Raw genomic sequence first — 18,770 nt, 5'->3', positions numbered from 1 at the left:
TTTCTAAGCTCAAAGTTGTTATTTTGTAATTGGTTCCATTTCCTCATAGGCCAAAATGGTGTCCGCTTCTGGCATAGCACCACGCAGCTTCTATATAGGAAGGCCATGCAGCGGGTAGGCCAGTTCTCCTTGGGAAAGGCAATTTGTGGAAAAGATAAGTGAGGTGAGCTGTGACAGGGAAGTGGGGTAGAAGGCCCAAAGGTGTGGAACCCAGTGAGGCAGGAAGGAAAACCAAGGTCTATGGGAACCTAGGTGGGTGGCCCCAAGGACCTAATGAAGCGGGATAGGGGGAAACATAGGCAAGAGAGAGTAATTGCAATATCCCTGCAATCGGTCATAAGGGGGAATGGATTGCCAAGCACCCAAATTTTGTTCATTTGACCACGGGGGCACTGAAATGTCTGTAACTTTAGGTGCAGATCCCTTTGTTGAGCATGGTTGTAATTTTGAACAGTCTCTGAACAAATGGTCATAAGTTGAGGACTACTTATATATCCAAGTGGTTTTCTTGGCAATCATATGGGAGTCATTTGTTACTCCCTTCTGCGATATTTCCCCGCTTTCCAATTTAACCTACAGCTGCGAGTTTTCTAGAGATTCCATCCAAGTCTGACTCTACTGTATTTAGTTTTTTCAAAATCAACTAGGTTCAGCTAATTGGGTATGATGTTTATTACAGGCCCATAATTAGTTAGTCAAATTATTTTAGTAAAGGTATTATAATTGATTTTCTTAAACTGGCAACTCTATAAACAGGCATTTAAACTTTTTTTTAACTATAAGGCAAGTCACAGACTAATCCAGTCCAACCTCTACCTGGTTAATCTGCCATCCCATCTAATTCAGCAGGTGGGGCAGCTTGCAGGTTCAGCTGGCAAAGGAGCTTTGTTTGGCAGAAGGAGAGCTTTTTCTGCTATGCCCCCTCCACCCTCGGAACATCTCCCCCGTCCCATGCCACCAAGGTGAGTTTGGCCCCAACCCTATTGGCTCCCTGGAAACATCTTAAAACTTGGTTCTGCCATCTGGCCTGGAGATCCGATGGAAGTGTGGAGTTCATTAAATGGCTGTATTTAAGTTTAGAATGCACTCTTCCTTGTCTTTTTGTTAGTCTAGTATTTCACTGCTATAATTATTTTTAATGGTTTTAGTATATCAATTGTTTGGTTTTATGTTTTTTAATGGTGTGCATCACCCAGAATCACAAGCATAAGATGGACAGCTATGTAAATTTAATAATTGAATTAAATAAACAAGCATAACAGATGTCATCTCAACAAATGGTAAGATATTGAAAAGCAGAATCATTTGGCTGTCCTTGGTTAGACTATAAGATTAATATATTTCATATGCTTTTGTTTGCCTGTAATGACAGATAAAACATGAGAACTGGAACTTAAGAATTGAGAATTTGAACTAAACTTCTTATTAATTATTTTTGTGTTAGATTTGAGCAAATTGGCATGCTATAGAACAGGGAGGGCAAAAATATGACTAAAGAAGCTGCTTCCAGCAGACAATCTTATTATGGGGATTATTTGAAATTGATAACAATAATAATTTAGATGCATAATTTGTTTGTTTCTTTGTCTGATATTGGATTAGATATAGTTCTGTTTTAGTTTGTTAAATGATTTAAGATATTGCAAGATTATTAAGCTAATTTCATTATTTCCCCAATGTTTATTTCGTTCTAAATAAGCAATTCTTCACAGCAACAAGACACATTGCAATATTTGTTTTTGTGGCCTACCATAAACCATGGTAGTTAATTTTATTAAACAGCTAATTATTTGACTAATAATTTGCAACATCCCAGTTCTTAAATGTGCAATAAATTGTATGGAATGTTTTTACAATGGCTCTTTTTTAATTCTAAAGGAGATAATCATATAGGCAGAAATGATTTCTGGATACAGTTCTGATCATCTGTTGCTATTAGCCAGGCGGATTATGACTTGCTGGAGTTTGTGAGAGAGAATCTCCAAGAAAAAATCTCTATCCCTGTGTAAGGAGATGCCATGAAAGGCTTTTTTAAAAAAGAGAAGGAGTATTCATGATGTTGAAAACTCAGGAAGAGTCATTAAAACATATAATTGTAGGCTAACATTTTCATATTGTGCTCTTGTGTCTTTATCAAGTATATTATACTTTTTTAGAGCTTGGCTTTTCATAAATATTTTCCCAATTATTCCTACTTTTCTTCCTGTGTTATGTTGGCACTGAAATAGTTGAAATGTTTGCAAGAAGAGGTTTCTTGCTGCACTTTCCATAAACAGGCATAATTCAATTATTTAATTTGCTTGTGCATTGGACACAAAGATCTTCTATTTGGACATGATGTAACCAAAGCTTGCAGCATTGGAACTGCTTAGTCATAAGCAGCTATTATTTGTAAATAATTGTTTTAATCATTTGCTGTCTTAATTCATTGCTAGTGACTATGTTCATCTACATAAGGAATATGCAGCAAAACAGTTCCCCCCCAGCTCACTTGTTTTTCAGTCTCCAAAATGCTCAAATATAACAGCAACAGTAGCTTGATTTCTCATCCTGTTTTGGCAAGAAATGTAAGAAAACAAATGCTACTACACCTTGGATAAACTTAACCCACATATTTTAAAAAACTATCAGAAAAAAATAGTAATGCAGGACAATTTAGAATTCTCATCCCTTTGATACTAGCTGTGAACTTTGACAACCACGGTAATATTTTTTAAGCAGCTTCTTTTTGCACAAAGATTAGCTCCTTGATCTACTTGCTACATTAGAAGATTAAATTTTGAAATAGTAATTTGCAGATTGTTTAATATAATGGGTTAATTAGTGAATTAGCATTTCTGCATGATTAAAAGAAGTTCTGTTGTCATAAGATGGGAGATAGCATCACAGTCTTTGATGTGTCTTGAGTTCTTATGGACATTGATTTGCAATTTTAAGGTTTTCTTTGATCAGAATAGATGCCTAGAAATGGTATCTAAAACATTCCCCACAGGCTCTGTTTTATATTCTTTTTTAGGATATAGACTAGTGAGATTTACCTTGGTTTGTTACAAAGATAGAGGGCAACTGCTTTACATTACATAGATACATATTTTGAAAAATAAGTGAGTACAGCTGGAATATTGTCCTTTTTGATAATAATACACAATTTGTTTATATCACTATGTATTGAAACACACAAGGAAGGTATGTTCCTGGTATGTTCCTCATGTGCTGAAGTACAATTCTTATAATCTCACTATTGACTTTTGAATGGAAGAAAAAATGATCCCTGCATTAAAAAAAGTATTTTAAATGGAGACAAGAGTTTAGGTTCTCTTACCAAATTTACTACTAGAGGTTGTCTCATAATTCCTTCATAATAGAAGGATAGAAGTGGAGTGCAAAAAGTATTCACACTTTTGAAAATTGGTGTTAGGGAAGATTTTTGAGAATACCTTGGGAGCCAAACAAGATCATCGAACAAATCAACCCAGAATTCTCACTCGAGGCATGAATGACCATGTTCAAATGATCATATTTCACACACATTATGTACAGACCCAGTACAGAAGGCTCAAATGCTGGGGAAAGGTAGAAGGAAAAAAAAGAGGATGATCTGCAACAGGATGGATGGACTCAATTAGGAAGCAAAAGATCCACTAATGGAAGACCTGAATAGGGATAGCTTGTCATAGAGCAGGGCTTTTCAACCTGTAGTACGCATACCACCAGTGGTACTTTAGCACATGGGTGATGGTACACGAGCCCTAGCCAAGTGTAGCGGGGGAGGGAACCAGCTAAAGCAGTGCTGCACAGACCTGGAGGAGATCAGCTGGCGCTGTAGAGCTTGGCAGAATCCCCAGGATCAGCACATGTGGCGACATGGTAATTGGTGCTTCCAGTGCACTTGGAAGAGAAAAGGAGGAGGAGGGCGGAGAGAAGAGAAGATATAAAAGGGGCAGAGCGAAAAGAGAAGAGGTTTTTCTTACCAAAGCAGTGAGGAGAGACAGAGTGAGCGGCCTGTTTTCGGAGGAAGGGTGAGCGAGCGAGCGGCCTGTTTAGGATGAAGGGTGAGTTAGTGAGTGGCCTGTTTGGTGAGCAGCGTGTTTTCTGGCGAAGAGTGAGTGAGCTGGGTAGGAGCCCAGGATCGGCGTGCACAGCTACAGCTGATCCACACTTTTGCTGAGCCGCCCAGAAGCACCGCTCAGCTGGAGCCCGGCACTGATCCTGGCGCTTCTGCTAAGTTAGCAAGTGGCGTGTTTTCTAGCAAAGCACAAGCAAGGAGCCCAGGATCGGCGCATGCAGCTACAGTTGATCAGCTGTAAAACCACATTTCTGGAATTTGGGTTAGTTTGGGCTAAATATTTAAGGCAGCCACAGTTTATTTTCCAAATCTGGATGAAGGAAGTTTAGAAAACTTCAAATGGGAGGGCTTCCTTGTTCCTAGATATCAGGCTGAGGAGGGATAGGAAAATCTTTTTTTGTTTGGGGGACAAAAGGGCTCCATTGGATGTGGCTTTTGGTGGCCTTTTCGGGGGGGGGGGGAGAGTGGAGGTTCTAAGGATTAAAATGGGGAAAATAGGCTGCTAATATCCTGGGAATGCAAACAAAGGTTCTGGGAGTCATCTCTAATTATGGACTGGTCATTTTTGTCTTGAAAAATGGACTTGAAGAAAGATATTTGTCGTTAAGTTTTTGACACCTTGCTAAGCCACTGGTGGTACTTGAATATTGTCATGTCCTAAAATACAGTCTGTGAAAAGGTTGAAAAGCCCTGTCATAGAGAACATTTATGTGGTCTCCGAGAGTCAATACTGACTTCCTAGGCACATCATCGTTATTGCTTCAATGGTACAGTAATTAATTCCAATTATGGGCAATAGCAATTTGGCAAATTAATTTATTTTGGAACTGTAGACAGGAATTAGGAATATATACTTGGTCACTACAGTGTGTGCATGTGTGTGCGTCTGTGTGTGCGCGCGCGCATGTGTGCACACACAATATCCCCATATAATGCTCGTTGAGAAAATATCAGTCTCCGCTGCGAGAAGCAAAATACCAGCGTCTTGTCATTTTTATCTAATACTTAAAAGGGCTTCACAGGGAATTGGCCAGTGATTTATTTTCCATAGCACATTATGGTAGGACAAGAAGCAATGGGTAGAAGCTCATCAGAGAGAAATTCAATCTGGAAATAAGGAGGAATTTCTTGACAAAACAATTAGTCAGTGGAACAGCTTGGCTCCCAGAGTTGTGGATGCTCCATACCTGGAAGGTTTCAAGAAAATATTGGCCAGCCAATTATCTGGGATGGTATAAGGATTCCTGCCTTGGGCAGAGGGTTGGACTAGGAGACCTCCAAGGTCCCTTCCAGACCTATAATTCTATGATTCTGTGAAAAGGACAAAAGTTAGGCTTGGTGTTCGTCATCAATAGTGTTAATTTTTATTTTTATTATTTCGTATTTTTGGGACTTGAGCAATCCTAAAATAAGATCCACCTTTCCCTCAGTTATGAGTTTTCAATATCAAGGAAATGTTTGAGGAAAATTTCAGTAATAATTCCTTCTATCAAGCAGAAAATATACTAGTTGAGTGAAATTATATTTCTGTGTCATAAAATGGAGCCCTGGTGGCACAGTAATTACAGGCAAACTCTGCCCAAAGCCTGGAATTCGATCCTGAGGAGACAAGGTTGACTCAGCCTTCCATCCTTCTGAGGTTGGTAAAATGAGGACCCAGATTGTTGGGGGCCATATGCAAATATTGCTTCTATATTGTACACACCCCAGAGAATGCTGTAAAGCGCTATGGGATGTTATATAAGCCTAAATGCTATTGCTATAATTTAGTGAACGTAGTATCTATATATAAAAACCAGTTATGACCATTGCAGAAAATAAATCTAGTGGAGCATTTCCTCAATTTACTGTCCACCAGATGAATTAGACCTCAACTCCCATAATCCCTCACCAATAGCTTGACTTAGTCTATGGCTTTTCAGCTTTTCTTAGTTTTTTTAATGTGTGTTAGGACAGTATTCATCTTGGCTACTTGAGAAAATATTGGCGTGGTATAACTTCTTTAAAAATTGCTATAGATTTTAATCCCATCAGTTTATACTGTAGTTTCTGATATTCCTCTCATGATTTGATTTATTTTTATTTTTTCAAGGAACAGCTGTCCAAAAGGCCTCATTTCAAGCTGGTGGTCAGATTTCTGATTTCAAAAGCTCTTAAGTGCTTCCCTTTCCAGTATTGAGTTAAAGTCAGAGGAAGAAATATGTATGTATATCCCATTAACTTATTAACCTCATATCATTAGAGAGTTCTTGGTGAACACTCTCCATTTTTTCCTTCTGTATTCTTGAGCTAGAAGGAGACTCTTTGATTTCAGAGTCTACTCAGAGTTTCAGATAATGGGCATGTTATTTGTGATCTGGTTGACTTGATATGTTTTGTCCTTGGTAATTCATGCAGATTCCTGCCAAGCAATGTATTCTTGTCTAAATACTCTTAAACCAATTGCTTAATAATCTATTCCAGAGTTTCCTGGATTTTGATACAAAACTGACCAGTCTCTCCTAGATGAACTGTCTTTTTTTTCCTTCTTTTTGAAGATAGGATCAACTTTTGTTCTTCTCTGGTTTTCTTGTACAGGCTGTGCCCATCCTCCATGTTTCAGACAGATAACAAAAATGACTCTGAAGTAACATCTTTAAGTTTCTTACAAATTTTGGGATATAATTGGTATAATCATGAAAAGTTCAGCCCTCTCATGGTAACACAGTTCTCCCTAAGAATCTCTATATTAGCATGGGTTGCAAATCTCTCTTTGTGTCAATTGTTTTCTTAGATTTGTTTGATCACTTACTCTCTTTGGGGGGGGGGAGAAGACTGGAAAAAAAAATGAAATCAAGAAGCTATGCCCCTCTCCATATCATCCATTACTATCTTCTCCAAATATTGGGATTCTCAATTTACAGCTATTTTGCATTATGCAATGCTTTTCAATTTAAATTCCAGTTGTAGGATGGAATCATCAACATAATGCTACTTCTTGTGAACTAATGCTGCTCCCTGAGTCTTGTGAACTAATTCTTAGGAAGTGAGAGCGAAGGAGATAGGTGGCTAACCCTGAGAAAAAAATGATTGAAGGGTGTCATGCAGCAGAAGGTCAACATTTATTTACTCCCACCATCATAGAACATAGCACATAATGGTCATCAGTGTCAGGAAGACAGATTTTGGGTGAATGTTAGAGAAAGCTTCCTAATAGCAACATAAGCTGTGTGGTGGAATCAGTTGCTGAAATAAATGATGGCTTCTCTTTTATATACTGCATCCAGTTTTGGTCACCACGATGTAAAAAAGATGCTGAGATTCTAGAAAGAGTTCAGAGAAGAGCAACAAAGATGATTAGGGGACTGGAGGCTAAAACATATAAGGAACGGTTGCTGGAATTGGGTATGTCTAGTTTAACGAAGAGAAGGACGAGGGGGGACATGATAGCAGTGTTCCAATATTTCAGGGCCTGCCACAAAGAAGAGGGAGTCAAGCTATTCTCCAAAGCACCTGAAGGCAGGACAAGAAGCAACGGATGGAAACTAATCAAGGAGAGAAGCAACATAGAACTAAGGAGAAACTTCCTGACAGTTAGAACAATTAACCAGTGGAACAACCTGCCTCCAGAAGTTGTGAATGCTCCAACACCGGAAGTTTTTAAGAAGAGACTGGACAGCCATTTGTCCGAAATGGTATAGGGTTTCCTGCCTGAGCAGGGGGTTGGACTAGATGACCTCCAAGGTCCCTTCCAACATTATTATTATTATTATTATTATTATTATTATGGATCATCACAGTCAGCCAGATGTTCAGACTGGATTTGGCATTTTGTCTACCTATCGAGTCCTTACCCAGGACCTGGGATGTTTGATGGTATTACAGATATCATCGCAGGATGGAAGCAGTTCCTAGTAAAGCCGCCTTTTGCAATTGACTAATAGCGAATTTGTCAGTGCCAATGGTGTTCAAGTGGTGCTCCAGTTATTTTGGGATTGCACCCAAGACGCCTATTACTATTGGTACTACCCTTGTTTGCTTTTGCCACAGTCTTTCTATTTCTATTTGTAGGTCTTTGTATTTTGTTATCTTCTCCAGTTCTTTCTCTTCTATTCTGCTATCTCCAGGCACTGCCACGTCCACTATCCAACTTTTTTGTCTTTCTTATCGACAATTGTTAAGTCTGGGGTGTTATGTTGCAGGTGCTTGTCTGTTTGAATTCTGAAGTCCCAGAGCAGTTTAATTTTATCATTTTCTATTATTATTATTATTGTTCTTGTTGTTCTTGTTGTTCTTGTTGTTCTTGTTATTATTATTATTATTATTATTATGGATCATCGCACAGTCAGCCAGATGTTCAGACTGGATTTGGCATTTTGTCTACCTATCGAGTCCTTACTCAGGACCTGGGATAGGCAGATGTGGATGTTTGATGGTATTACAAATATTGTTGCAGGATGGAAGCAGTTTCTAGTAAGGCCGCCTTTTGCAATTGACTAATAGCGAATTTGTCAATGCCCATGGTGTTCAAGTGGTGCTCCAGTTGTTTTGGGATTGCACCCAAGGCACCTATTACTATTGGTACTACCCTTGCTTGCTTTTGTCACAGTCTTTCTATTTCTATTTGTAGGTCTTTGTATTTTGCTATCTTTTCCAGTTCTTTCTCGTCTATTCTGCTGTCTCCAGGCACTGCCATGTCCACTATCCAGACTTTTTTGTCTTTCTTATCGACAATTGTTAAGTCTGGGGTGTTATGTTGCAGGTGCTTGTCTGTTTGAATTCTGAAGTCCCAGAGCAGTTTAATTTTATCATTTTCTATGACTTTCTCTATTTTATGATCCCACCAGTTTTTGCTTACAGGCAAATGATATTTTTTGCAGATCTTCCAATGCACCATTGTTGCTACTTTGTCATGCCGCTGCTTGTAATCAGTTCTGTGCAATCTTCTTGCAACAGCTTACCAAGTGGTCCACTGTTTCTTCAGCTTCTTTGCATAGGCGGCACTTACTGTCTGTTGCTGTCTTCTCAATTTTGACTTTGTATGCATTTGTCCTTAAGGCTTGGTCTTGTGCAGCCAGAATTAGTCCCTCGGTCTCTTTCTTCAATTTTCCTGCTCTTAGCCATTGCCAGGTTTTATTATTATCTGCTTTCCCAGCTATTTTTTTCATGTATTGGCCATGTAGTGCTTTGTCTTCCCATGCCTCTATTCTGTTCTTCATTTGGTCTTTCTTGTAGGCCAGTTTGGTCTCTCCAGTAGTTAGTAAGCCTTCCTGATATACTAATTTCAGTGCATCTTCATCATTGTTCTTCAGATATTCTTCCAAAGCCATTTTTTCTTCTTCAACCATCTGATGTACTTGTAGCATTCCACGCCCACCTATTTGCCTTGGTAGATAAAGTCTATCAATGTCACTGCGTGGATGAAGGGCATGATTCATTGTCATTATTTTTCTGGTCTGCCTATCCATTGCTTTTAGTTCTGCTTGAGTCCAGTCCACTATTCCAGCTGTGTACCTAATGACTGGGATTGCCCAGGTGTTGATTGCCTTTATGGTATTTCCTCCATTGAGTTTGGATTTTAAGATCTTCTTCACTCTCTTGATGTATTCACCTCTAATCTTTTTCTTGACTTCAGTGTGCTTGATGTTGTCAGCTTGAAGGATACCCAAGTATTTGTAGTACTCTTCCTCATCCAGACTCTTAATGTTATTTTCGTGGGGCATCTTGATTCCTTCAGTTTTCACTATTTTTCCTTGTTTGATAGTAAGTGTGGCACATTTGTCCAAGCCAAACTCCATTACAATATCTTGGCTATATATACGGACAGTGTTGAGCAGCGATTCTATTTCAGATGATGTTTTTCCATACAGCTTCAGATCATCCATGTAAAGGAGGTGGGATAGTCTGGCAGATGTTTTTGATGTTTGATAGCCATGTCCTGAGTTATTCAGTATTGTTGACAGAGGAAACAGTGCAATAACAAATAGTAATGGTGATAATGAATCTCCTTGAAATATTCCTCTCTTGATATTAACTTCTCCCAGCCTCTCACCATTCATCTGCAACTGTGTCTTCCATTGTGCCATCGATCTTTGCACAAATTTTCTGATGTTTCTACTGACTCCTGTTATTTCTAGGCACTTTATTATCCAATCATGTGGCAGAGAGTCTAATGCCTTTTTGTAGTCAATCCATGCCACATTCAGGTTGGTCTTCCTTCTCTTGCAGTTTTCCAAGATCATTTTGTCTATTAGGAGTTGATCTTTTGTTTCTCTGCTATTGGGGCGGTTTCCTTTCTGCTCAGGTGGAAAGAGATTGTTTTCAACTAGATGCTGTTGTACTGCATCAGCTACCACACCAGTTAGTAATTTGAAAGTTGTTGGTAAGCAGGTAATTGGCCTGTAGTTACCTGGTGTTGCCCCTTTTGCTGGATTTTTCATTATTAGATAGGTTTTCCCAGTTGTTAGCCACTTTTCAATTTCTCCTCCTTGTAGTATATTGTTGAACTGTTTGGCAATGAATGGGTGTATAACAGTTAGATGTTTCAACCAAAACCCATGCAGTTCATCTTCACCTGGTGCTGACCAATTTTTGATTTTCTTTGCTCTTTTTTCTACCATTTTTGTTGTTATTACTAGTTCTTTCATTTCAACTTCTGTTTTATTTGCATCCACCTCTTTTAACCAAGCCGCATCCTTGTTGTATTTCTTTGGGTTATCCCATATCTGCTTCCAGAACTGCACTGTTTCTTCCTTGTCAGGTACTGACTGATTCCTTGCAGTTTCTCCATTGATGGATTGGTAGAAACGTTTCTGATTGGATTGAAATTGGAGGTTCTGCCTATAGTTTGCAATTCGAGCTTCATATCTACTGATTTTCCTGGCTATAGCTGTTATTTGTTGCTTTATTATTTCCAGTGCTTCCTTGATCTTCCTTGTTTCTAAGTGGTATTTCTTGATTAGGTATTCTTTGGTCTTCTTGTTCTTCAGCTTCTTTTCTTTCATCTGTTCTAGCTTGCTTGCATGTGATCTTAACTTGCTGATCTTATTTTCTAGTCTAACCTTCCATTTTTCTGGTGCACTGTTTGTTTGTTTTTCTTCTTTGTTGATTTTGCATCCCAGGTATTCAGTTATAACTGCAGCTGTGCTGTACATTAGTTGGTTTGTTTCTTGCAGTGAATTGGTGCTTATACTTGATATTGCAGTATTTGCATCTTTTAATGCTTGTGCTAGCTGTTTCTTTGGAACAAGCTTCAATGCAGGTAGCCTTATTCTGTTGTTTTTGTGCTGTTCTAGATGCTCAGTTATTCTTTGTTTCAATTCTTTTATTTCTTTAGTTAGAGGGTTTTGTTCTTCCTGAGGAAGAGGTGCCTGGTTTCCAAATGAGAACAGTTGTATATCTCTGCTGGATTCTTCACTGCCAACTCCCCCTGGTTTGCCTCTACATTCTGAATTACTTCTGGTAAGGCTTTGATTTCTTTGCCCTGGGTAAACCTTTGCAGTTCGTCCAATTCTGTTTCTGTGAATACTTTATTTCGTGTTATAAATCGGCGTTGATCTGCTAGTCTCTGTTCTGTTATTTCTGATTCTGGATGTTGTTCTTTCCAGAACTGGTGCATTCGTTTTAGATATCCTCTTCTTGTTGGACTTGATCTGTAGTAACAGATCATTATTTCTTTGTTTTCCATCACTGTGTATCTGCGACGGGTAAACACCTTTTCTTCCAGTAGTTCTGCAGCTGCTGGCCCTGGTTGCTCAGCCAACAGTCCTGAGTCCTGTAACCCATTTTTCACCAGATATCCAGGAACTCCAATATCTAGTGCGGACCTTGTTAACCCGGGCGACGTCCGAGCCGGTATGGCATTCTGAAATTTACGTCTCACCATATTTTTTATGGGAGAGACACTCTTTGTCTGACTCCTCTGATGAGACCTGTCCAGTATGGTAGAACCTCTGGCATAGCTCTCATCTACTATTATTATTATTATTATTATTATTATTATTATTATTATTATTATATATGCATTCAGCCACTTGTTTGAGAAGTTTTAATTTAGATTCCTGCACCAGGTCAGGGAATTGGGCTCATGGGATATAGACAGAACTTTTGAATGTATTCTGATTATTTTGAGTCCCCCCCCCCAAAAAAAATACTCAGATTGTTAAGTGGTGTTATTGGAGGAAGTCTGTTCTTAGAAAATAAGCCAATTTTTGGGCATTGTGGGATCATATTGTGGCATATGTAATTTAGTTGCCTGTCTTAAATATGAAGCCTGAAAGAAATGTTCACATTTCTGTGTTGCTTAGACCAGCAGTCTCACTAACTGAAGGAAGTAGATGGAAAGGGAAGTGCCTCAGACTAATGGGATATCCTACACTGATTAGCGATTCGCTAAATTATTCATGCCTTCTGCATAAAGAAATTGTTCCTTCGCCCGCTGATTCACTCAAGCCAGGGAGAAAGCACTTTAGTGAGGCAGTATGGATTATAAAGTTCTGTTCTAATTCAGCCTTGCTCAACAAGATAATCCCAGAAGTTGCATTGGTACCAGAGTCCCTGTGTTGGCTGGGATTTGTAATCCACATCTGAAAGCTTCAAGTAAGGGGAAGACTTCTATAGTGTGATAGGATTAGGAATCGTAGACATCTAATTTTTGTTTCAAGTGGTTTATTGTCTCTCCTCCCACTTGCATTAATTTAGGAGTTGCCTATAACAACAAACATTCAGACTGGTTGATTTTTTAAAAAGATTAGTAAACATATTGGTACATAGAATTTGGATAGGTTGGAGCGGATTGTCAGATACATTTTCCTTAGGGTTTTCTTGTGACAGAATTTTTTGTATATGTTATTAGGCAGCAAACAGAATATTATGCAGAAATTTCATAAAAAGTAGAACAGTCTTGAAATATCTCATTCTGCACATCAAAAAAGCATTAAAGAATATTTAGGCATGCAGAATCAAGTATGATGTGTACAGCTGCTTATATTGGTGGATATAATTCAGTGAATATAAAAGGTCTACACATCCCTTTTAAAATGCCAGGTTTTTGAGATATAAAAAAAATCAGACTAAGATAAAATCAATTTTTCACAAAATCACACACAAAAAAATCAATTTTTCCACCTTTTACACCTAAATTGTACGATTCAATTGAAAAACAATTTTTGGGGGAAATAACAATAAAAACATAATAATGTGGTTGCACAAAGATGCGCATCCTTAAGCTAATACTTTGTTAAAGCATCTTTTGATTTTATGACAGCATTCAGTCTTTTGAGATAGGAGCTTATCACATCTTTCCTTGGGAAACTTTGCCTACTCTTCCTTCCAAAAATAAGAAGGGCATCTCCTGTGCAAAGCCGTCTTCAGGTCACACCACAGATTTTCAATAGGATTCAGGTCTCAGGTCTCTAGCTGAACCATTCCAAAACATTGATCTTCTGGTAAAGCCATCATTTTGTTGATTTGAGGTATGCTTTGGGTTGTTATGTTGAAAGGTGAAATTCCTATTCATCTTCATCTTTTTAGCAGAGGCCTGAATGTTTGTGCCAAAAATGGCTGATATTTGGAACTGTTCATAATTCCCTCCATTTTGACTAAAGTCTCTCTTCCAGCTAAAGAAAAGCATCTCCAGGGCATAATGCTGTCACCACCATGCTTCACTGTGGGTATGGTACACTTTTGGTGATGTACAGTGTTGCTTTTACACCAAACATACTTTTGGAATCAAACTTGATCTCATGAAACCATTGATGTAGGCTTTTGCAAACTATAGCTGGGTTCAAATGTTTTTTCTTCGCGAGAAAAGACTTCCATCTTACCACCCTACCCCACTGCCTAGACATATAAAGAATATTCTAGATTGTTATCACATGTAGCACACAACCAGTACTTGCCAGAAATTCTTACAGCTCCTTTAATGTTGCTGTGGACCTTTTGGCAGCCTCTCAGACCAATTGTCTTCTTTTTGTCAATTTTGAAAGGACATCCAGTTCTTGGTACTATTGTGCCATATTTGCTGCACTTTTTCATAACTGTCTTCACTGTGTTCCATGGTATATAAAATGTCTTGGAAATTTCTTTGCACTCTTCTCCTGACTGATACATTCCAACAATGAGATCCCTTTGACACTCTGAAAGCTTTTTGCAGTCTATGGCTTTTGCTATAAGAGGCAACTGAGTAAATGTCAGAAAAATCCTACTAGAACAGATGAACTTTATATTCACAGCTTCTGGAGGCAGGTTGTTCCACTGATTAACTGTTCTAACTGTCAGGAAATTTCTCCTTAGTTCTAGGTTGCTTCTTTCTTTAATTAGTTTCCATCTGTTGCTTCTTGTCCTGCCCTCAGGGGTTTTGAAGAATAGTTTGACTTTCTCTTCTTTCTGGCAGGCCCTGAGATATTGGAACACTGCTATCATGTCCCCCCTCATCCTTCTCTTCATTAAACTAGACATATCCAATTCCAGCAACCGTTCTTTATATGTTTTAGCCTCCACTCCCCTAATCATCTTTGTTGCTCTGTATTCTTTCTAAAATCTCAACATCTTTTTTACATCATGGTGACCAAAACTGGATGCAGTATTCCAAGTGTGGCCTTACCAAGGCATTGTAAAGTGGTATTAATACTTCACGTGATCTTGATTCTATCCCTCTGTTAATGCAGCCTACCACTCTATTGGCTTTTTTGGCAGCTGCAGCACACTGCTGGCTCATATTTAAATGATTGTCCACTAGGACTCCAAGATCCCTCTCACAGTACTACTATATGGGCTTGATTAGAGTTAGTTTAATTGATGGCAGGTGTATACAGTACTGACTACTATTTAACATCACTTTGAAAGTAATTGGTTATTTCTGAGCAAAGCCATATCCTTACTTATAAAAAGGTGTGAACTTATGAAGTTTATGATTATTCTAGTTTTGTCTTGTTATTTACTCCCTAAAAGATTTCAGTTTGATTTTCAGTTGGATTGTATAGCTTATATGTTATATTAAATGTGGAAAAAATTCTGAAGTGATTTATCTTGGTCCGGGTTTTTTTAACATCTCCAAAAATTGGCATACACAGAGATATGTAGATTTTATATATCCACTGTATTATGTATGTGTACATACAAATACATTTGCCTGAGACCTTTAGACCAGAATGAGTAAAGTCTGCATTTTAGGAGTACTGGTGTATTTTTTTTTTTTACTATTTATTTGGTGTTAATATGTGTTGGTTTAGTATGTGTATTGATTTTTTCTCCTTTTTTATATATGCTACTCAGTCATATTGTCTGAGTTGGCAATCATACAAATGCTATAAAAATAAGTATCCCTAAAATATTGATAAAAGTTCATTGATGTATGATAACAGGCTGCTATAGCCACCTCATCAAGATTTGTGTTTAAAATATGCTTATCGTGGTAACTGCTCTATTTATATTGGATCTCTGATGTGCTAAATAATTCTCAAAGAATGTGCAATGCAGTTCCTTCAATATTTTCTGAAGAGCAAACCCTTGAATTCTGTGTGACTTAGTTCTCAGTAAAGTGTAGAAGTATAGAATTTATGGCTAAGTGCTGGAAGACAATTGTAGCAATGTCTGGCTGAGTGTCCATGCAAAATAATTGTTGCTATATGTAGTTTTCACAGATGGAGAGCATTCTGAAAAAAATATTGAAAGCACTCACCAGTCTGATTTAAAAAGTACCTATACTTTGCTAATTCAAGGATAGGCGCCCTAACATCTTCTGTTTGTTTTGTAATACAAATCTCATAATCCTCCACCATTGCCATAACAGTGTTTCTTATTTTCTCAATTATCAGGGTGACAAGATTGACAAACTGTGCTCCGGATGCATTAGGTAGCACTTGAGGAAGTTCATCAGAATGTACATGCCAGAAGATCACTGTAGTGTGAGTTTTGTTAGATGTGAATTCAGATGCATATTAACTTTATATCTGCACTTCAGTATACACTCAATAAGTGCATAGAAGCCCCACTATATGCATAGAACTTTTTAGGTGATTCTCTATATATGAGAGAGATTAAATATGTTTAAATATATAGATTCATTTTTATTTTGCATTGTTCTATTTCCACAATATGTTGAATTTTGGGGTATGTAGCTCTGGTATCTTTTCCTGGAATTACATGGCTATTTTGCTTCCCATGCTTTTCATTATCTACATGAATTTACTGCTTTGATGCCTATGTGACACCTGTCATGAACCGGATTAGGTGAATTGAAGTCCCTGGAGAAAATGCTGGGGGTTGTTCTCTGAATGAAGTGATTGTGTCCATTGTTCTGGATACATCTGTCAGTGAAGGTCCAAATAACATTTATGGCATAAACTATTACTATAGTATGTGAATTGTGCCTGTCCCTTGAGAGAAATTGCTTGTCCACAGTTTTGTATGCTATGATTAAAGTGAATTGTGATTGGCTGCCTTTGAAGACTTCTTGGAAACAGCACTTAAGTCAGAAAACAGCTACTAAGCTCCTAATGGGGAGAGGTAAAAAGGAGCACATATTGCTAGTATTAAAACAGCTGATTATGAATCCATTTCTGTGGATTGGTGTTACGTTCTTTTTTAAAAGCCAAAATAACTTGGGATACATAAATCTGTCACAACATTTAGCTTCTCAGCAGAGGTTTTTTTTTCCCTTCAGCTTCTGAAAGTGGGTGATAACTGATGAGAGAGGAATCTTCAATTTTGTATCACATATATGGAATTGGACCTCCTCAGGGTAAATATACCTGGTGGCCAATCTGCTGAGTTTTCATAATCAGTTTGGATCCTGTTAAATGTCATCATAAGGTTAGTACTCTGTATACTTACATTGGCTTTCCTGCATTAGTAACAAAATATTTTGAGAGAAATAGTTTTATTTGGTACAGCAGCACAGACTAAGAATGAACTCTGCACATTGACATGTTGTTAATCCCATTTCTGGATCTAAAATGGCTGCCAGAAAATGTTACATCTCATGTGATCTTTAGCAGTGAATGGAGTCCTATCTTTTACAAAAATGTCTGCCCGGGGCAACATTTATATTCCTTCCCTCTTAGCAAGTTACAAACATAACAACAAGAACTTTTAAAAAAAAAACAACCTGTCTTTTTGCAGGTTTTTGAGGATACTTTGATTCATCTGATGGGTATTTTCTGGTAAACAGTAGAGAAGATAGCCCTGTATTAGGTTCCTCCGGTACACATGCTGGGTGATGAATCCTGAGAAGGTTAAGTTTTCATTTTTTTAGAACTGATAAAAAAGAATTATCCACATGAATTATCACCAACATCTGCATTTTAAATTAAAGAACTTGTGTGACAAATAGTTCTTAGGAGATAGTAGTATTGCGATTCCTGAAATTCCTCTACATTATTTTCCATCGGTGGAATATTTTGTGTTGGATAATCATGGTTTTACATTTGTTGCTTCTGATCCTTATCTGCAGTATGGGCCAAAGAGAGTTCAACTAAATCTAGTTGGCTATATGTTTGTCATTTTAGGAAGAACCCAGCTGCTAGTAGGCATACAGTAAATCTGGAGCCAATAAAGCAGACATGTCAAACTCACGATGTCATGTGACATCACGCAACATATCAAGACTGTTTTGCCATTGCCGGCAACGGGGTGGGCATGGCTTCTGCGTGATGCATCCGGCCCACGGGCTGGCAGTTTAACACCCCTGCAATAAAGGTTAATATTTGTAGCTCAGGGTTGAAATGAGGGGTCTTTGATATTTTCTGAGTTTGGTTGCAGATATAACATCATCAGTACCAAGTCTTGAGCTTTTGCTTGCAGCAACGTAGATCATCTGTTTCTTAAAGGGAATGGTTCTGGAGCCTCACAACAATAAGCAGTCAAATATAACTTCCATACAGCCTAGATTTATCTTTTAAGTAAGTGAGGTGATTATGATACGAGCTGCCTCATTACTACGTTTGATATATGCACAATGCCATACTATTCCATTCTTTATGGTTCCTTTTCTATAAATTTTTTGAGGGAATAAGAGAAAGGATATGGTTTGTGAAAAATGCCTTTGACATCAGCATGAATCTTATAGTAACTTTGAACTTTTCAACCAGTGGTACGGGTACCACCTGTGGTACATTGGCACCTGGCAGGTGGTACCTGACCATCCTAGAAAAGTGGTAGAGGGGGAGGGGAATGAGCTGAACCAATGGCAGCACCGAACAAGCCTGAGCGAGAGATGGCTGGAGCTGCCGGGCTCTCAGGGCTCAGCGGAAGCGCCAGTATCAGGCCACTTTCCAGCTGATTGGCGCTTTTTCGGGGCTGTCAGGGCTCAGTGGAAGCGCCAGGATCAGCGCCAGCTCCAGCTGGAGCTCAGCACTGATCCTGGCACTTCTGCTGAGCCCAGAAGAAGCGCCGATCAGCTGGAATGTTGCAGCATCTCCGGGGTCTTGTGATTTACATTCAGATGCTTGGCAACTGATTCATTTTTATGACGGTCACAGTGTCCCAGGGTCATGTGAAGTGACCAAAACCTGCTGCAACCACCCAGCAGATGGGGGGAATAAAAACCAAACACTCCCCACCCCACCCCCACTGCCAATCCTCAACAGAAATGCTCACAACAATGAAAACCTCAGACAAGAGGAAGAGCACCACAGAGCGGGCAGGCAGGCAGGTGTCTTGCTCAGCTGTGGCTTGGGGGTCACTTTTTTCAGTGCCATTGTAACTTCGAACAGTCACTAAGTGA

The 18,770-nt window shown here is 38.6% G+C and overlaps 1 protein-coding gene across 2 annotated transcripts in view; it reads left to right on the top strand.

Annotated features, from left to right (window-relative positions):
* Positions 1 to 18,770, top strand: part of LOC120303065 (sodium channel protein type 2 subunit alpha-like) — a 121,311-nt gene that overhangs the window by 12,886 nt on the left and 89,655 nt on the right. For both annotated transcript variants that reach the window (XM_039332200.1, XM_039332201.1), the window contains exon 2: positions 16,710 to 16,858. The gene's annotated coding sequence lies outside the window, so the exon portion shown is untranslated. The remainder of the gene's footprint in view (positions 1 to 16,709; positions 16,859 to 18,770) is intronic.

This window comes from Crotalus tigris, unplaced genomic scaffold (assembly GCF_016545835.1).
Source record: "Crotalus tigris isolate CLP2741 ecotype Arizona unplaced genomic scaffold, ASM1654583v1 scf7180000024454.734221, whole genome shotgun sequence".
Taxonomy (NCBI): Eukaryota; Metazoa; Chordata; class Lepidosauria; order Squamata; family Viperidae; genus Crotalus; species Crotalus tigris.
Note: the sequence above shows the minus strand (reverse complement) of the source record. Positions and strands in the feature narration are given on the sequence as shown.